We start from the raw sequence: 22,307 nt of genomic DNA, 5'->3' as shown, positions 1-22,307 counted from the left end.
GGTTGTCCATATTTTTACCAAACCATGGTTTAAAACAACCCAGCATTTTAACAGTGTTCATTGTACAGTGTGCATGCTTCAATAGTAGCATACTGTGTCTGTGAAGTCAACAGTACTGGTGGATCAGGCATTTCCAGCTTTTTGCTACTTTCAATGCAACTGCATGAGCTTGGTGAAAATTCAGGCATAACACGTGGCAATTTTACTGATTAAATCCATTCAATCAAACTGATAGGCAGGGCTTGTCAAAATTTGGTTTAACACTACTGCTGTACTAATCATCACAGTGTTGTCTAGGCCTTAGAGCAAAAGAGTGGGCGAGAAAGACAGAAGATGGGAGATCCCCTCAACTGTGGGTGATTACAGGGTGACAGAACAGTAGGTGGGGCTGCAGAAATCCAAAGAAGTGGTCTTGCAGCTCCCCCATGTGTTTGTTTAATGGAGCAGGCACAGCTCCTATTCTGTAGTTCTTGTTAGTTATTTTTCTGAGTGCTGTTCAGGTTTGACTGGGTTAAGGTGGTTGAGTTAACATCTGCTGATATGCATCTCAACGTCATTTGGATCCCAAAAATGTAAGGGGTGCGAAAGGTTATGGTTCGATTTCTAAACACGCATTTAAAAAACGTATACCTTGAATGTGCTGTAAGTTTGACCAAAAGCGTAAATGAAATGTAATCTTAGGGCATCTTTCTTCATTGACTGCCACACAAAAGCCTTGAATGTATTTAAATGGAAACAAATGAAAGCATATTACTAAAATTTGATAAAATTATATTAGATGTTTAACCTCAGTTTGTAAGCTTTAGAAAAGAATGAACTGGACATATATATATCCTACATAATAAAGAACATTCTGTGAGAATATAACTTTAATATCTTAAGTATTGACTGAGTAAGGTCATGCAAAGATTGAAATCAATATGAAATCAAACTCGGATGCTCCTAAACTCATTAGATTATCAGACTTTAGCCTGGATATTTCATGTACGCAGCTCATTATAGGGCCTGGGCTTGAGGGATTCTTGAGGTGTCATCAGCCAATCAGGCTTGTCAGCATGTCATGACATCAATTTCCCGCAGCTACAGAGTAATTAGTCATGTGGGATTTACGGTTGAGGTGATTGGTGAAAAAACTGTGTATAAGCACAAAAATGCCAGATTTTAAAAACACATCAGCACTTTGTTTAAGTGCTGATATGTTTGGACGTATGAATATACTCTCATATATTGTACAAGCAAACACAAAAACAAATTCCCAAGATAAGAAATGCTCATTGTAACCAAGACTATACACTGAAGTTAAATATTTTAGCCAGAAGAGGGCAGCAATTCTAATATTATAGTTAGGAAGAGAGCATCTCTCAGTCCTTTATTTCCTAAATAAAACTCTTTGTCTATCTTGCCAAATAGTAATATAATGCTTCTAATCAAAACTGTGAACACTTATAGAGCCTCTATGATAGTTTATTAGTTTTTATTTGTGTTTAAAATCTTGTGATTTACGGTATGTACTACTATGTATTTTTTCTTTTACTGCGAATGGAAACTAGCCAGTCTTAGCTAAATCTGACGTGCATCATTCCTAATTAATTAAACAATCAACAAAATGAGTAACTTTATAACGGCCAGATTACCAGAATTTGTTAATTGCAAACAAATCCTAAAACAATGGTATGTATTTTATCAGTTCATGTTTTCCCAGGGAATTGATTCAAGAACCTTTGTGCTGCTAACTCAATGCTCTGCCAACTGACCTACCAGATCAAAGTTTCAGCCGTGATACATACACCACATTCCAAAATATTATGCACATGCCATTTTTGTTTATTTTTCCAATACACTGAAAAAAATGATTCATTCAATTTACTCAATTTTTTTAAGTGGTTGCAATCAATTTATTTAAGCTACACTTAAAAAAATAGTAAAATAAAATAAAATACTTTTGTTTAAATGTAGCTTAAATTAATTGATTGATTGCAAACTTACCATAAAAAAATTGAGTCAATTGAATGAATCATTTTTTTCAGTGTACAGTCTGTAAGTTTACAAATGTTATTTTACCCTCAACAGTTAAATGACAGTGTGGATGTTAAAGGGGCCATGGCATGAAAATCTGACTTTTTTCCATGTTTAAGTGCTATGATTGGGTCCCCAGTGCTTCTTTCAACCTAGAAAATGTGAAAAAGATCAACCCAGTAACTTAGTTTTGGTAAAGCATCCTCTACAAACAAATAGGTCGTTGAAATTTGTCTCTCCTTATGATGTCATAAGGACCTCTTATTATAATAATACCGCCCCTTAATCTGCACTATCCAACCACAGCACTGCCATTTAGTGGAGAGAAAAGCACAATTGAGTTTTTATTGCAACAAACCACCATCATTGTGATCAATGTTTGAATTTCATCAGCCCATTCTCATTTTAAAAGACACACCCAAAACGGCACATTTTTGCACACACCTACAAAGTAGCAATTTTAACATCCTATAATAAATTATTCATATGGTATTTTGAGCTGAAACTTCACATATGTACTCTGGAGACACCAAAGATTTATTTGACATCTTAAAAAAGTCTTGTGTCTATTTCACTTGAAGACACTAGTATATTGCATCCCTCCCTAAGTTGATGTTTCAAACTATAGTGCAGTCAATCCCACAGATTTTTCATATAATGATAATAGGAGTGAAGTCAGAGGATGATGGTGGTCACATCTTTATGCCCATATGAATTAAAATAGTCAGTGATGATTTTTGCAGCATGAGATGGTGTATTCTCCTCATTAAAGTAAATTTATTTCAGAAGACATGGTTCCTTTTATATTCCACAGTGAAAAAACATCTTTTTAGGAACTCTACATATCTTCTAGATGCCCTTTTGACCCCCTCAGGGACCCTAAAGGGTAGCCTGGCTTCGCCCTCCTACGCACATCCCCTCAATTTCATTTTCCTTCAACAAATGAAATGTACGAGAGTCTGGTAGAACCAGGCTACCTAAAGGGAACTACCATCTTACTTCCCAACATGCCACCTCTCCTTAATGTTACAGTCTTGTTTGAACATATATTCACCAATAATCCAGAATGATATTCATCTATACTATTTAGTGTATTATGGCATGTCAATGAAAAAAGCTGTTTGAAAATAGTCTTCTTGTATTCTGAGCTCACAGAAAATGTTTAAGTTTTGTAAGTTTTGGTTTGTGGGAAGGCTCGAAATACTTTATGCACTGAAGGATTCTGTATTAAAGGGGTTCTGATTCCAGACACCAGCAGGTTTAAATACATGTTTGCTTCTTAACTGTGGCTTTTTATTGTTGCCTTTCCTAAAAATATTTTATAAAGCCTTTATAGTCTAATCTTTCTGTACTGTAAATCACTAATGAATCTTATAATAGTTTAGTGATTTCTGTTTAGGTCCACCAAATATAAATTATTATAGGAAATAATTTGCTTTTTTGCACACTTTTTTGTCTTTAGAAAGATCTTTTTTCATACCCATATTGTATGAGAACTACAACTTGCTAAATAATTTGGAACAGCATATTTTGCATATTTTTCAAAGTATGTTTTGACATTTTTATTTCATTTAAATAGAATAACATCAACACTGTCATATAACTGTTACGGGGTAAAATAAAATTTGTAAACTTAGTGACTGTACGGGAAAATAAATAAAAATCGCATGTACATAATAATTATCTTACTGTAGACAGACAAAACAGAAACATAAACAGTATACTTTTAAGTTTACTTTAAGTTACAATGAACACCTCTGCTGTAAATATCTCATATATGTGACCCTGGACCACAAAAGGTCAATTTTTAAAAATGTATACATCCTCTGAAAGCAAAATAAATAAGCTTTAGGACAAGGCCAAGTACAACGATTTAAAATTCTGGAATCTGAGAGTGAAAAAAAATTAAATATTGAGTAAAATCGCATTAAACTCATTCACCGCCAGCCTTTTTTGAAAAGTTGCCCGCCAGCTTTTTTTTGTGAAATTGCCTTCCATGTAATTTATCTTCTAAAAATATATTAACATTAAAATATATCAAATGAAAGAACAGACCCTCTGCTTTCAAATAAACAATAAACAAACAAATAAAACTGGAAAATAAATCTGTTTCATCCTATGTATATTTTTTATAAATTCTTAAATATGGGTATTTTTCTTATTTTTTTTTAAAAAAAAGCTGAAATAATTGCATTTTTGTGAAGGAATTTTGTTAGAGATCAGATTCAGAACGATTATTAAAACATACACAAAGTGTAAAAAAAAAAAAAATTGCTTCAGTTATTTTTATAAATTGGGTAAGTGTGGTAAATAGCACGTTGTTAAAATAGCAAATGCATTTGTGCCCAATTTTCACACCCCTGGGCGTTCTGGTTCTTTTGTGCACTAAAATAGACTACGCATTGACCAACAAAAACCTGGTCTAAAGTCTTTAAATGCTACTCTACGGATTTATTGCATATGATGACTCTGTACCTGTGGATATGCTAAGATGAAAAACGTTTAAGTAATGCTTTTTAAAAATCAAATGGCGCTGTCCGAGTGCTGAAACACTTCGGCTCTCCGCACATTTGTAAATTTTTTATATCTTGTTTGTATTTTTAGAGAACAAACCTTTTCTTGCATATTTGCAAATTATTTTATTTCAATAAAAAAGAAAACAACACATTTTTTTTATATTATTCTTAAACTGGGGGTCTTCTTCCTCTGTTTAGTTTTTCAGTTTACAAAGTCCGTCATCTAAATAGGGGTTAGACATTGCGCCAGGGCAACTGGCTTTTAAAGGGGATGAGAGATAAGACTCTCATTGGTTTATTCCACGTTACGTCTAAAACCCACCCATTAGCCTACTCATTAGGAGAATATGAACATCCCTTTTCGACCGTGCGCTCGGCGCACAAACCGTTTTTCCCGTCGTTAAAAAAGCAAAAGTGTCATCGGACACACCCATTTAGACAGTGCGCTGTGTGCTTTATACAATGCGCTTAGATCGTTAAAATAGGGCCCATATTAATAATGAAAATTTTTGTTTTAATGCTCTCTACTGGCTTACCGCTGTAATGACCTTGTAGACTGAATGAGGATACATAAAAACCAAACTTGAATGGGAAGTCCCCAAAGAGCGGGTAGCAACAAGAGCAAATTTGTAGGCGAGTTTCTGGCCAATTTCGTTTTCTGCATCCGCTCACAAAAATAAAGTTTTGATATATTTACGGCAGGAAATTTACAAAATATCTTAATGGAACATTTTGAACCATGTAATGTATTTTTTTTCTACAAATAAACCCGTGCAACTTACAAATGGTTTTGTAGTCCAGGGTCACATTTCAGCAGCCTAAATCAGCCATATTTGTATTTTCCTCATACGTAATTCAGTCAGGTGGGAAACGGAAAGTCTAAATTGATGTGAATGAAGGTCAGACTGTCCAGCCCCCAGAGCAGATTTTTAGTGACCCTGCGATGAACTGTAGGCCAACAGCAGATGGAAAGGACTCGCGGGCTGCATTAACATAGAAATGGCTCGGTGAAATGATAGAGGGATGAGAGGTAAAATAAGGTGAGTTCTACACAACAAAGAGATACACAGACGAACACCACTGAACATAAACACATTCATAAAAAATATTCAAAAAGCTTTTACATTTAAGTCCTCTTTAAAGACCTAAATTCAGGTCTATGACTACCTTATATTAACACTGTTTTAGGGACCCAAAATAATATACAGTAATAAAACAAAAAGCAATGAGAGGCTGTTACAGCACAATTGTATGTGGTTTTCTTTAAAGTGGCTTGAGTTTTTTTGGGGAATCACCAATACGCCAAATCATCTTGCAAATTGCTCTCAGTACCTTGACACAGGCGAACGTAAAAACAACCTTACTGACAACAGATTCCAAGGCTTAGAATCGCATTGTCAAGTCACTCACACATTCCTACAGGATTGTAGGAATGTGAAATCTCTTATAGGAAGACAGTGTGACACAATGACATTATTGGGATGCAGGAGACAGAATCTTGGGCTGAGAGAACACTGTGGTTTGACAGGAATCCCAGGCTTAATAAATTGTCCCTAGGCTAAAACCAAACACTGCTGTGGTTTACAGCACAGACTGAATTGACAAAATGCATTTGCATTGTATTCAGGTCCAGCAAAGTAATTAAGTAAAGTAATGAATCTAATGCAGGGACATAGTTACAAGGGAATTGCTGAGGTACATTTGAGAGTTCAGTAGCAACAGGGGATTAAGACTAAGCAGAATTTCTAATTCTCAAAGCACCCAAAGCAATCAATAAAAACACATACACAGACAGTGGTTTGATATTAGTGAGAAGAACATCACATGGACTTCCACTGTTTCCCATCCCATGCACAGGCTAATATTTTCTATATTTTCATATTTAAAACACAGTAGTCTTTATCAATTTGGTCAAGCAAATAGTTTTGTCTGTTTTGCTACATATGTAAGGAAATGTTTAAAATTGTGTCTTATAGCCAAACCCCACAGGTTTGACACAATGGAAAAGCGCCAATACTGTATAAACACACTGGAGAAACCTGGTTGTAGAAGACACCTCTGTCTGAAACGGGTCACCAATTCACAGCAATCAACGAGATTGACAGATACTAAGGAAAATAAGAACCAAAGGATTAAAGATAAAAGAAAAAGGGGTGAAAGGCAAGATAAAGGATGGGTTAGAATACAAGAGAAACTGGAAAACACCAAAGACTGGGGCATGAAAAGAGCAAACAACAGTTCAGTCAATAAGAGAACACCCAGCATTCAATCTTTCATTATGGTCTAATCCCTTCAATCTCTCACTCCATTTAGCTCCACCTGTTTCTCTATTTCATTCTTTTCATTACACAACTTTCTTTGGTGATGATGCTCTCTCCATCAAATACTGTCATCTATCCGTCTAGTCGACACTGATTTAATGCCAGTATTTTCTTGGTCTCTCTCCTACACACATAGTCATACACGCGCAACAATGTTCATTTGCTATATACTTTAAAAATAAATGAGTTTGGTTCCAAAACGCAATAAATCCATTTTGACTAATTTGGGTAAAAACTTGTTTTCTATAACAAGAAAGTGACAAGATGAAAAACACTATTTTCTGTTACAAACTTTCACATAGCATCTTTACGTTATAATAACATAAAACATTTGATTTTCAAAGATTTATTATAAGAAAGGAAAAAAAACTCCCGCACACTATCATATACTTGCAATTTGAAAAAAATTTATTCACAACAACGTTTCGGTCTCACGACCTTCATCAGGTATATATATATATTTTTTTTTTGTATACCTGATGAAGGTCGTGAGACCGAAACGTTGTTGTGAATAAATTTTTTTCAAATTGCAAGTATATGATAGTGTGTGGGAGTTTTTTTCCCTTTCTGATACGACCTAATTGTTGGTCCTTTTTTTCCTACGCACCTATTCACTACAGGTGTGCGATGGAGTTTGTTCATTAAAAGATTTATTATAAAAAATGATTATTTTTTTCGCAAAATGCAATAAATCTGTTGAATCAATATATTAATGTGCATTCATCTTTGCCATGTTATATTCATTTTGTTGACTAGTGGTATACACCAATTAAAAAATAAACATTAATGGAATTAATCAAAATACTTTGTCATATTAGGAGCACTTCATTGCTGCAGTCATCCTTGGGACGTCGTCGCTGAACTTTTTTGACAGCGATCAGCTCAGTTGTAAAATGTTTTGGTCCTGCTCGATTTTCGTTGACTTTGAGTAAAATAATGGAAAGTTTTTCATAAGATGCTCTGGGGTCAATGTGTTCACATGATAGAAGCTGTCGTGTGAGAATAGCTGTCATTTTTTTCGTCGCAAGTGGGTTACTTTACTTCCCCGCCACAGAAAACCGCCACAGTTTATCAATGCCATCAAAAGTTTTATTTTGTTTTTGTTTGTTTGTTGATCACGAAGTACAAAGTAGATGAGGAAAACTAGGATTTTGTGTGTATTCAAAGCACCGCCATTGTTGTTTACAATGCGTGGAAAGGTGCGCTGTGATTGGTTAAGCGGATTTATTGCATTCTGCAGAGGAGGACTGGTTTTTATCGCGTTTTGGGAAAAAGGGGAGAAAAGATGACAGAATAACATGGCGGAAATTGGATTTTGCGTAAAATTAAGAATGGACTTTGTAATACTGACCTGATACAATATTGATTTTGGTGCACTACTTTTTTTTAAATGGCATTTATCACATTTTGGAACCAAACTATTCAAATATTCTCTAAATGGTTCCTCACGGTGATGGCATAGGATAACACTAAGTGCAATTTACAACATGTAAACGTAGCAGTTCTTTGGAATAAGCATAAATAGTAATTAAATGCTATTTATATTTTATATTGGCACCTCTGTATTTTTGTACATTAAAGATAGGGTAACAGATTTGATCCTGAAAAATTTTTTGTTATGCTGGTTAAAAGTCTCCTTACATCCTGATAGCAATCACTGTGTTAAGTTGTTTAAATGTATTTGTAGAAATTTATGTTATCTGTGAAAGGCGTAGGACCAAAAAATGTTCAACAAATCATAGATTTCGGTCCGAACGGACGTTTCCATTTTTGTCCCTCATACGTAAGCGTAATTTGAATGCCAACCGCGCAGCGAGTCCACGCAGACACCATACGTCATCAGCGCGTTCATGTGCGCTAACCTCCTGCCTGTAAACAGTGAGAACAGCAAACTTTTCTGCTAAATTGACAACCTACACAGGAGGCAAAAAACTAAAGGCATCTTTTATAACAACAACAGCAAAAACTGCCTGGATCAGCAAGAGCAAAAACCGAAATTAACATCGGTAACTTTACTGCTTTACCACGAGATGAAACAGCTGCAGGAGGCAAAAGGTCTGAAAGGGTCGTTGCACTGTTTATTTTGGTAAGGTAGGTATGCGATATGTTTGTATTGAGATGGATTCAGATATTCTACTTTGATGAAACATTGTTGCTTATGAATTTGTGTTCGTTTACGGATTAGCTCAACGAAGTTAGTTACTACGTCTACACAACCGAACGTAAGCTTAAACTAATTCTGATGTAAACCAGTTGTTTGGTTATTTTGGAAGTGTTATTCGACTTTGTACTGCAAAGTTTTCTCACTGCTGAATGAGAGTGAGACATGAGATGTGACCGTCTGATCTGTGCGTGTTCATGTGTTTTGAAAGAGGCGTGACTTTGGATGGCGATTTGACTTGAGGGTGGGATCGGGATTTCATTGCTAGGCGGTTACCATTAGCATTTTTCAAAATGTGTTACCCTACCTTTAAGAGGATGCAATAATACCATAATAATGATGCATTACTGGGAGGAAAAACATTTCTCTTTTACACCAAACCCAACCCAATAAATACTTTGATTCTAAATCAACATTTTATTTCCACTTTCAAACATTTTCTTCATTTTTATTAAAACTGCCTTTCTGATGTGATAAATGGTAGAAAAGGGGAGAAGAGTGAGGTTGGCAAAAGACAGATTTGCATTCATCTAGTCTTATAACTACTGCTGACGCCACAAGGATGTTAATTTTTGCGCATCTTTTTTTAAACTTCAGTGGCCCAACCAGACATTGGTGGGCATAGCTAGAGTAAATAGCGCTTGCCAACAAAAGCTGCTACCAAAGTGTAAATAGACACTCGAAAACATTTCTGGTCCCTCCCAAAAAACAGAGGTTTCAAAAATATCTATTTATTTCATATCATCTTATTGTTTATACACAAAAAACTGTGGATGTTAAAGATTCTTTTTGGAACCATACAGCCTAGCAAAGAGCCTTTATTTCTAATCGCATTCCCCAAAGAAAAATGCTGAAACTAAATTTAATGCAAAACATTTGGTTAAATAAAACATTACCAAATAACACAATGTGGTCACTGCAGTTTGCAAGTGATCAGATCGCCAGTTTACACCTGTATTTTTCTGCTGTTCCCCTTTAGTGTGCACTTGTGCTCCATTTTTTACCAAGTTAGTCAAACAATAACATAACCAACCTGATCTCAATTTTTTTCAAATTTTTCCGTGGCATTCTCACGGATCTCTGCATTTTTCCATGGCCCTGCCACGGACTTTCTTTTCCGTGGCATTCTCACGGATTGGTTATTCAACGTTTCTTTCTATTTTCTTACCATTGTCGATTCGGTTTAGGGTTAGATTTACATAAAATGACATCCCCAAACCCAACTCTAACCCCAACGCCAGGCGATAATTGTTTAAAGTTTAGAAAATAATATAAACCAATACTTAAAGTGACATACTAACGCAAACACACAATCTAACCCTAAACCGAAGCGACAATGGTTTGAAAAAAGGAAAAAGCAGTTGAGTAACCAATCCGTGAGAATGCCACGGAAAAGAAAGTCGTCACTTTATTGACGTCACTTTTCCAAGTGACCACGCGGGAGCTCGCCCTGTTGAGTGGCAAAACGTTCAACAAAATGTCTGGTTTTCAATAGCGGCTGCTGCAAAAAACATTGATGTATGGTTTGTTAGGACAATATTTGCCCAATGTACAACTATTTAAAGTTCTGTATAGGGTGCAAAAAAGCGAAATATTGAGAAATTCACCTTTAAAGTTGTGGCTTTAAAGGTGCAGTGTGTAATTTTTAGAATGATCTCTTGACAGAAATGCAAAATAATATACAAAACTATACTATCAGGGGTGTATAAAGACTTTTTATAATGAACCCTTATGTTTTATTACCTTAGAAGGAGATGTTTTTATCTACAACAAGGGTCCCCTTACATGGAAGTCGCCATTTTGTGCCGCCATGTTTCTACAGAAGCCCTTAACGGACAAACTGTTTTTACGGAGCTGTGTCCGAAGATGACATATTTGTCTGGTGGCGGCTACCGTAGCTTCTCTATGCGTTTTAAAAGCAAGAGGTGAGCAGTTAACTGAGCCATTGGTTGCAATTCGCACCCTCACCACTAGATGCCACTTAAATTTACACACTGCACCTTTAAGTACTTAGCAACACATATTATACTCGTATATTTTTTTTAATACAGTAGGAAATTTACAAAATATCCTTATTGAACATGATCTTTACTTAACATCCTAATGATTTCTGCCATTGAAAAAAATCGATAACTTCGACCCATACCATTTATTGTTGGCCATTGCTACAAATATACCCATGCTACTTATGATGACTGATTTAGTGGTCCAGGTTCACATTTGTGTCTGCTGGCACAAGCTCTCAGTCTTTGGGGATAAGGAACAGAGTGTGGCTGCTAAGCAAAGAAAGAAGTTCTGTTTGCACAAAGATCATTCTAGATGACATTGACCCATCATGCAACCTCACTCCAGTAACACCATATTCCACAAATCATCTCTGTGTGTGTCTCACTACAAAACCATTTCCTCTCTCTATCCTAAATCAACCCTTTAACTTATTGTGGCCTTGGTAATGATAAAATGTCAGTGTTATAGAAGCTAAAAATAGCATGGCTACCCTATTTATGCCAGTTGTGGTTCCTCCTGCCAGCAAAAACTGTGGAAGAGTCCTCCTAGAAACTGTCCTCTTGTCAAACTGCCCACTGATCTGTCTGCACTTGCTGCCAAATATTGCTCAGCTTTGTGTGTATATGTGTTTGAATGTGCATGATTATTGTATGTGTTTAGGATCTATACGGTGCTTCAAAGCCTAAGGCAATGTTTTTTGATTTTCAGATAAGTAATCTACAGCATATGTACAGCGGAGGTCTGTGAAACATAAGGATGAAAAAGAGAATGCAGTACACATTCAGGAGATAGAAGTGCATATATCTATTTTAAAAGCTGGTTGAATATAGCGCTGCTCTAATTGAGTGTGTGTGTGTGAAAGACGTAACCCATGTTTATGGAAAACACTGAGCGGGAAGCAGTGTCAGAAGAACATGAGAGAGTAAAGAGAGATAAAGAGAAAGTGTACCCCCCAATGTATGATTTATTAAAATATATACATTAGTTTATTCTATAGCTTATATTTTTAGGGTGACCAAACGTGCCATTCTTCCCGGATGCGTCCTGTCCAGGATTTCGGGTGCGTCTTCCGGAAGTCGTATTTGTCGACCGCATACTTCATAGGCAATTATTATTATTATTACAGAAAATCAACAGTTACATTTTAAGGTAAGAATGAAACTATGTTTGTATGTCTTTTAATTGAATGGCGTATGCGTTCAGCAAACACGACTTCCGGATGTCGCACCGAAATCCTGGACAGGACGCGTCCGGGAAGAATGGCACGTATGGTCACCCCAATATTTTTGTAAACAGTACTGATGTACAGAGGGGGTTTAAATGTCCCAGAATCCTAATGAAAACTGGAGTCAGTTCTTTCACTTTCAAATTCCATTTACAAGTTTGACTTGACAAGTTTAAAAACATTTAATGATAATGAATTGTACCCATTTATTTGTTAATAGCATGTTACAGCTTGTTCCTATTTGCTTTAATAGAAGCAAGAAAATTTTTATTTATTACACGGCTTGTTGGAAAGCTTGATTCTGATTGGCCGGTCGCGACATGCAAAGGTTTGCTAATCCCAGATATCAAGCGCTCAAAATTAATAACACAATAACCCGGATGCTGCAAGTAATTTTTACAGGTACAGTTTAATATTACACAAAAATCTAAATATGTCTTTTCATAACATATGTGACATAAAACCCAAATAGCATGTTCGTAACATTTGAACGTCTTATCTTAAAAACAAAAATAAACGTGTTTTCCCCTCGCGGAAGGTCTGCATTTGTTAAAAATTAGCTAATAAAATATTTCAAATCAATATTTAATATGTAAATAGTCATGTAATTAGCAGGATAATGTACAGGCAGTCGTTGTTATCATGAAAAAGACCCCTCAGCATGATAAAAGACCCTCCTTTTCATCACAATGTCGGTGCTTATCTCTGCCATAACAACTGGCTGCCTGTACATTAACCCTTACATAGTCAATGTCACAAATCTGCTTACAAATATTACAATAATTTATCTTTTTGTTTTCTTTTGTTTAATGTTTTATTTTGTCATCTATACTTTTATTAAATAATTTGTTCCCAAAAGTGGGTAAATCTGAATAATTACTAGAGCCCGACCGATTTATCGTTTTGCCGATTTTATCGGCCGATATGAGCATGTCGCAGATATATATGTATCGGCGTATAAGCCGCAGATATGCGCCGATATGAACGTTTGTTACAGAACACATTAAATGCATTTGAAAGATGTAAGTACTTGTTTGTCCAGCAGAGTCCGCCATACTGGTTGCTAATGGCGACCCAGATCACTCACTGTAGTGACACCAGCCAATCCCCCACCCCCTTCACTTCAGTTCAGTCAGTCAGTCTCTCAGTTCAGGTGGCATGGAAGCAGTCACGCAGTGTCTTCTTCACAACATTGTTACACCTGGTATTAAGACGCGCTTTGGTCGATTGGATTATAAATGGACAAGAGAGACGCATTCCCGCTTACATTTGGTGTTTTTAATCCGTCTCTTTGTCGACTTGCGAGTTAAAACGCAAGCGGGAGAAATGACGCGAGACGGAGAAATGACATGTTTAAACTACGCGCAGCCGTGCACTTATATAACACTATATATGAGATTACTGCTGCTTGTGTTGTTAGTTAACACGCTCATTTCAGAGCAATTGATTCAATAAGCTCGCGCAACTCTACACCCTTGCTAAATAAGAGGCGGAGCGAAGACGCTTTAGTTTTATAAAAGTTTAAAGTTTGCACGGAACCCTGGGTTTGTGTTATAAAAACGTTGTGCACAAGCACAACATTAAACATAGTGTACATTAGTATGTGCTCCGTCAAGCATTGTCTTTGTAACTGTGAGTGGCTAACTAATTTGTGAAGTACACAACTTACTGTAAAGCTAATATTAATCAATGACTTCATAAGTTTCTCTTTATAACGTTATTCTCGTCAAAACTGCAAATGATGCAAGTTTTATGTCTTTTGTTCTCTTTGTGTTTTAAAGTTATTTATAATAAGTCAAGTTTACTGTTTAGTGCACTGATATCCAACTAATTTTGGATAATAAAGTTTATTGTTAACTTCTTGCCTATAGTACATATCTTTGTCACATCAATATAAGTGTTGGATCACCACATTTGTGAGTGATCACCACATTTGTGAGTGATCATTGCATTGCATTGTATTTATTCATAGTATATCATGTTAAAATATATAGTGTATTCTATGTACAGTACTTTAGTATAACATACTGTAGTATATACTGAACTATAATGTACACATAAAGAATATCGGCCGATATATCGTTATCGGTCTTTTTTTACTCCCTAATATCTGTATCGGCATCGGCCCGAAAAAACGCATATCGGTCGGGCTCTAATAATTACACTTGTAAAACCAAACAGTTAACTTAACTCAAACCATTTAAGTAATCCGGTTGCATTAGGCCATTAAGTTTTAAAACACATACATTTAAGTACTGTAAACTTGAGTCATGTACAATTATACACTTATATTTAAGTAGTGTGAACTTAAATATAAGTGCATAACTGCATATGACTCAATTTGTTTAAGTTCACAGTACTCAAATGTATGTGTGTTAAAACGAATGCAACCGTTTTACTTAAATGGTTTGAGTTGAGTTAACTTTTAGGTTTTACAGTGTATGCTTCCCTTTGGGGACAATATTCCTTTGAGATTTTCCAATTTGTAAAAACTACATGGTTGTTGATTGCTTTTTAATTTTAAAAATGCTAAACATGTAGAGGAGAACCGGGGAGAAAGTAATGCAGGACAAAAGTTACAAAGCAATTTTCTTAGAGCCTTGATTACATTTGCATTCCAAACTATGACAGCATGTTTAGCATGCAAAAAATAGCTAACAAAAATTGAGTTATTTCGTCATCGTTTGCGTGTGTAGGTCCAGAAAGCTGTTTTCAACCATTAGAAGTAAATTCCTAAAGCGGTCATTTTTTTCTTATAAAGCGTTGTGTTTTTCGTTTCATGTGTTACAATCTACATGTTTTTTAGTGCTCTAACACAGTGGTTCCCAAACTTTTTTAGCGTGCGGCCCCCCTTGTGTACCGTGCATTCCTTCGCGGCCCCCCAAAGAAAATTTGTGACAAAAAACTGTTCTAAAACTTAAAATTTTAATTAAACAAAACATATTAAATTAAACAAAGTAGTGCTGTTGGTTAGTAGCCTTATTTTTTAGGTTTAATTAGACAGAATTCATGATAAATTAATGTATTTTATAATATGTCATAAAACTGGGGCCCCCCTGGCACCATCTTTCGGACCCCCTGGGGACCCCGGCCACTAACACATCAGGTTTGCCTTCTCAGAGTTTTTTTAAAATAGAAGTAAATCGGGTTTCAATGTCAGGAGGTCTGCTAATACTGTAGTTGCATTATGTTGAAAATGTATATTTTTTTAATTTAATTTGATTTAATTTCATTTTTATAGTGTTCTCATACTGTTTAAATGTTTTATTCTCACCAATTCAAGTTTGTACTGTCAGGTTGCGTTTGAAACATTTGATGAAACTGAAATTAAATTTAAAATGTAATTTCATTATATTTTGCAAAGATAAACGACAAAATATGTTTCCAGTTACATATTACCAAGGTCATAGTCATGTATATTTACTAAACACAAGTGTAACACAAAAATCTATCTTGTTCTGTTGTGTTACTTTTGATCCACCTGTGTGTTACTTTCGTTCCAGCTTACAGGGTCGAAAGTAACAGTTCGCTACTTATGTTCAGTGAAATTATACTGAAGTCGTTTTACATTTATTCAATTTATTCTGATATTGATAGACCACACTTGTGAGTTATTGACCACAGCAAAAAAATATCTCAGTCTAAAACATTCTTTTAAAATTACGTTTTTTTCCTGAAAAAAGATACTTTTGCCTATGCTCTCCCCTGTTAAGGTTGGTCTATAGCTAGGGGTCTCCTAGTCTCAACCTCAGACGTCACGCCCACAGACTGTTGGCTGAACGTCTGATGTTTTTCATACACTTTTCTGGAAACCCTTTGAGAATGTCAAAGTCCTCTTTGATTGGTTGAAATAAACCGGATTTCCAGGAGACGCAAGTGTCGCGATTAGTTTCGGTCCCTGGAAAACAAAGCTCTGACGTTCCATTGAGGAAGAGAATCAGTCGTGTTCACATGGATAATAATGACCAGTTATCATGATCAGCTAAACATTGGATTCTCAAAAATATGCAAAGTTCGCGGCATAGACTCTCTAAAAGACGTCCAGGAGTTTTGCTTGAAGCAGTAAGTGGAGTCAAAAAGTTTGGTTCTCCTGAATTGCTTGTTAAAAAGTGGAGAGATATGCTTCAAACAGACGTTTAATGGGAGCGTCTCATTGGTGTGGATGTTGATGAAGTGCACAACGTTGTTCTATAGTGAGTAATGTTGTTTATTTAGATGCTTATCGGTTGCGGCTGGTTATTTCAATAACTGACTTGTTGCTAGCCGGCTAGTTATTGTGGGGAGTCCGAAACGTGACGCTAGACGAAACAAACTGTGATTGGTTGTTTGACATGTCGGTCAAACAGCTCGTGGGCGGGCTTTGTCCAGAAAAAACAGCGAAAAACACCAGACCTTCAGTATTGAAGGTCTGGCTACGCGAGACTAGGGGTATCCAACCCTGCTCCTGGTGAGCTACCGTCCTGTAGATTTTAGCTCCAACCCCAATCAAGCACAGCTGAAGCAGCTAATCAAGGTGTTCAGGGTTGCGTGATAATTACAGACATGTGTGTTGGAGCAGGGTTGTGAAGTCTGCAGGACAGTAGCTCACCAGGAGCAGGGTTGGAGACACCTGTAGTAATTATGAATGGCTATATTTAAAAATAACAGAAACCCACTCTAAGGTATGTCCCCATTATTTGTGTGTGCATTTGTTTGTAAGTGCATTTATCTGCCTCTTTGCTCCGTGACAGACTCCCCGGGCACATATTTAGTTACAGCTGATCACTCACAGACCGGTGACAAAAAAAACAGAGAGAGTGAGAAATAAAGAGAAAGAAGAGTGTGAGTCAATCACAGACAGAATGATGAAAATGAACTATAGAAGGTGAGAGTGCAGTTTTAGGCTGTTATCTCACATCTTCCCACTGATACTCCTGTCACAATGAGTGGGTGAACATGAGAGTGGAAGCCTCCACACCCCTGAAGTGCAAAGGAATCGTGACTGGAATCCACTGCCGCACAGGATTCATCTCTACTTGGTCCCACCATGACGCAAACATTCAGCCACACTGAAACACAAATAGATCCTTCTGTGCACAAGAGACCTGTGGCCGATGACACTGGTATCAGTGCTAACAATGTCAAGGTAGAAACTAAGATGTTCTGTTAGGTGCAGTGTGCAATTTTTTAAGTTACTTTTCCCTATTTTTTCCTTTTCCAACTTAATGTGCAGAAATGACAATAAATAAGTTGTCTGTAGGTTGGCTTCCTCAAAAATATAAACACTGTGCTGCTTTCCACCTTTTTCTCGAATGCGAAAGTAAGTGATGTGACGTATTTCCTTTCCGGTGCGAGACTTCCGGTTCAATAGTCAGCCGGTAGAAAACAGTGTAGTGGGAGCACGCATAAAACATGATTTAAACAGTTCATATTTACTACACCTGCCATGTATGAACCAGTGTGAGGATGAAATTAAGTGGGTTGATATATCACATGAAGATGTATAGACCTTTTGCGAGTCGACATCACAGTTACGTCACGCACGCATGTGGTGGCAGAAAAACAGTGGAAATGAATGAGACACGAGTGAAATGAACAATATAACTCACTAGAAAATGTTTTGTTGTGCTGTTGAGTGTCAGAATAGGAATACCAAAATTCATTTTTATAGTATACCATCGTCGAAGACACCATTTGAAGCTAAACGTAGGTGTTTATGGTTGCAATAAGCCCTCAACCGGACAGACTGGAGTGATGAAATCATCTGAAAATCTTTTAATAATTTGAATAGAAAATATTTAGAGAAGATATCCGGTGTTTTGTCAAAGTCTGATCCCTCTATGTGTTTCTTATAGCGTTTTCATCACGTTAAGTTTATAATTTATTAAGAAAGATTAAAGATTTGAATTAGTTCATAATATCAATAATATTACCATTTATTAAAGTTTTCGTATTTTTTTCGTTTTCTATTACTTCTTTTTACCTTCTATCTTAGCCTATGTCTTCTTCCTGTTTGTTCTAAATTATGATGTTTACTAATAAATATATAAACATAGCACACACACACACACGATGTAAAGTGTTAATAATATATAAACAGGCCTATACAAATTAATTTGTATGTAAACATAATAGTTTTACATCAAACACGTAGGCTAAAATATAAGGAAGAATTGAAAACAGGAAATGATGAAATATTAAATAAATGATATTATACAGAATACACAATTAGTAGCCAAGCCATTTAAACTTTTAATTTATTTAAAAAATAAACGTAACTTGGTGAAAACGTTATAAGAAACATTACACTTAAGATAAATATAGGGGAAACAGACTTCTACAGAACACCGGATCCTTAAAAATCACAGTTTAATGCTAAAACACTTCACACAGCTATTGAGAAGCATTCACTTTTTGCCACCAGTTGGGCTCCACCCACAAAAAACGTCATCTCTGTTTGCAAACACGCAAAAGGTCTATTTAGTCATTTCGTGTTGTTGATCGGAGGTGACGGGTCTTCAATGTGCAAATATAAAAGCACAGAGACATACCAGTATCTTTGGGTGGGAAAGTCAGTCAAGTGTTTATACATGGAATTTACAAAGGCTTGTTTATGGCGACACGTCAAGCTTCCGACACAGTCAGCATCATCTTTCTCATTTAACACATTGTAAGTTATTTGAACAAATCATAATAAACATATTAAACTACTAACGTTACATGTATTGAATATTGTTTTCGAATATATGAAAATATTATTACATCGCTTCTTACGCACTAGGTAGAGACATGAGCTTATACAATTATTTTCTTATTTTCTTAATTATTTTATTGTTTACTGGCAGTTTCTATAAAAGGTTTTACTGAATGGATTTGTAAATACAGATCATGAGTGTATGTGCGCCACATACACATTCAGTTCTTGTGCACGGATTATGGTTAAAACAAATGTTTTGAAAAATTTTTACTACGTTTGTATTAGCTATTACGGCAACCCCTAACTGCACAAATTATGTCGGTCTTCCTGGATCCACACTTGTGTCCTTTGCAATAGACTACCATTAGCTTTAGTGGCTCACCGGAAGTCATAAACAGGAAAGCTCAAAGATGGCGGCACCCATATTTACGTCAAAAAACAGGTGGATAACACTGCTCTATTTGTTTGACCATTATGCAGTCATACTTGTTAAAGGGACATTTCACAAGACTTTTTTAAGATGTCAAATAAATCCTTGGTGTCCCCAGAGTGTGTATGTGAAGTTTTAGCTCAAAATATTGTATAGATAATTTATTATAAAATGTTAAAATCGTAGGTGTGATAAAAAAATTGCCATTTTTGGGTGTGACCTTTCAGATGCAAATTAGCTGATCTCTGCACTAAATGGCAGTGCCGTGGTTGGATAGTGCAGATTAAGGGGCAGTATTATTATAATAAGATCCCATTCTGACATCACAAGGGCAGCCAAATTTCAATTACCTATTTTTTCACATGCTTGAAGGGAATGGTTTACCAAAACTAAGTTACTGGGTTGATCATTTTCACATTTTCTAGTTTGATAGAAGCACTGGGGATCCAGTTATAACACTTAAACTTGAAAAAAGTCAGATTTTCATGATATGTCCCCTTTAATGTCTTGCTCAACCTGCATGCAATGAAGAATGCAGAGATTTCAGCAACAACTCTTATATTTTGCAATCATGTTTAGTACTGCTAGCGGCATAGAAATACACACATCACCTTAAGGGCTTTGAAATATGAGTTGAAGTCTGCAGAGGATGTTACTGAAGTTGACAGCTCAAGAGGAGCATGTGCCCACTAATTCCAACACAGCAATATAAAAAAGCTTTCCGTGCACTACAACCTTATGCTTTGCCTTTTCATAATGGTAAGATTTTTCTTCTTGTCCATTGTAGATTTCAGGCAATATATTTCCCTCCCGAGAGATAAGGGGTTACAGATTCACTAACTGCTGTCAGGCTGACACACGCACACATGCACACAGACACAAGGGTCGAAATAAAGCAAAGGTCACTTTGTCCATCATTGTGTCCATCATTGTGTCCATCACTGTGACTTTAACAATACACCCCCTCCTCACACACCCACATGACCTGCTCTTTATACTTGGGAGATATGATAGGATATGAATACTTTTTGAAAGACAGTTTGGAAAGCCGTGCTTTCTGAAAGAGGCTTGAAATGAACTACCCCTCAGAGGATGAACTTACAATTTACCCTTCAAAGGACAGATTTGTAAATTCTCTTTTACGGTATGTATGTTATGAAAGTAAAAAAATACCGATGTGGGTGTTTTTTAAAGTCATTGTGTTCGATGTCTGGATCTGTGCTGACATATGTTGAGAATTTCAGTTCATAGAGCCACCACTGACATTAAACTGCAAAATGTCATTTAATGGCCAAATATCTCAGTTCGACTTTATTTTAAAGTACATTTCGGTATTGAGTAATATTATATAACAGCCAATATCCTCCAACCCATAAGATTGTTATGGTCGTTTGTCCATTCCCCCAAATATGAACAACAGATGGGTTTACTACATTAGCGCCTCTACCGGCAGCAGGTGAAACTTAAAATATTAGGGTTATAAAATTATATTTTGGGGTAAAATATAATGACATGCATTGGTATTTAAACTGCCAGGATTAATTCTATTTATAATACACATTACGCTTTTTAGGCATTTAGGCCAAATAACACGCCCATTTATTTATTATATGATATAAAGCATATAGCATACAAAATTGTCAACTTTTTTTGTAAACTTTTTTCAAGTGTAATGATGGTCAAATGATAAATTTTTATTACAAAAATAATGCAAAAGTGATCACAATCCGCTGTAAACATCAAATCTGGTGTACTCTCGTTCAAAAACTGCCGCCAGAAGAAGCAATGATGCGTCATCTTTGATTGTGAAATAGCATTGGCTCTTGTGTATCTAATGAGCAATTGCATCATTACATCAGCCAAGAATGTGAAGCGTTATTGGCTGTCGTGGCCGATTGCGTCATGCTTTAATGTTCTGGTTTATGTATAAATGAGATCTGACTGTGTGCGTTGCATTCGTAGATTTCGTGATCGTGATCGTATGGCTTCAGTTCGCAAGGTTTGCAACACGAATTGTTTGTAATACCTTTATACTGTTTTGGTCAATTTATGAAATTAATACCTGTGACTGTACTTTTACTTGCGTGTTGTCGTGTTTTATATGGTTGAGAACTAGTTTGGTTTAGTGTAGGGGGGGTTAGATGCTCTTATATCTCCTATACAGTTAGGATTAGTGTTATTTTTGTGTAGTTAATCGCAATTTACTGCTATTGCTATAGTAAGTAGCAGGCCCGAATTGGCCATAGGGAGGACCGGGAATTCCCGGTGGGCCAGTCTATTTATTTGGCCACGAGGGCCGGTGTTATCATGCCACCGGGTTGAAGGTTGCTGTCCCTAGACCGTCAGCATTTATCCAGCCCCACTGGCATAATTTACGGGTGGGAGATGTCGCCACCACTTTATGCCCAAGTTGATTGTGTCCCGAATCCCAACCACATATTGGAAAAATTATTGCATTAGGGTAGCCTGGTAATACCATCCTCTGCTATTTTGCTTCGCTTCATAGACAGAGTCTGGCTGGGCATAATTGACAATCGTTTTCCTTCTCGTGGGAGGGGCTTGTCTGAAGTTTTAAATCATTGGTCTAAACGTAAGCCAATCACACATAACATTTGGATATGATGTGCTTTATGCGCCGGATCAGCCGCATCGAATCTCTGCTGTAAAATACACGTATGATGTGAAAACAAACCCATCGAGCGAAATACCAGAGTTAACATGGCTATGAACGACTTTTGCAGATTATGTAAAGTAAATCGGGCCAGAGCTAGTTGAACACTATCCTTACGGTGGCTTTCCACTCACGTCTAACGGGAGGAAAGCCCCTCTCTCCTCTCAAACTCTTCCACCAGACAACCATAACCATATGTAAATTAAATCTTCCTACCTTATTTTCTGGTTAATCAGGAATGTCACCAAAGAATGCTTGCCCACGCGTCCTCCACCATTAACTGT

At 36.4% G+C, this 22,307-nt stretch overlaps 1 protein-coding gene across 5 annotated transcripts in view; it reads right to left on the bottom strand.

Moving 5' to 3' along the window:
- Nucleotides 1-22,307, bottom strand: part of cacna1ab (calcium channel, voltage-dependent, P/Q type, alpha 1A subunit, b) — a 190,250-nt gene that overhangs the window by 165,896 nt on the left and 2,047 nt on the right. The gene's annotated exons all lie outside the window — the stretch shown is intronic.

The sequence above is a fragment of the Misgurnus anguillicaudatus genome, chromosome 14 (genome assembly GCF_027580225.2).
Source record: "Misgurnus anguillicaudatus chromosome 14, ASM2758022v2, whole genome shotgun sequence".
Lineage (NCBI taxonomy): Eukaryota > Metazoa > Chordata > Actinopteri > Cypriniformes > Cobitidae > Misgurnus > Misgurnus anguillicaudatus.
Note: the sequence above shows the minus strand (reverse complement) of the source record. Positions and strands in the feature narration are given on the sequence as shown.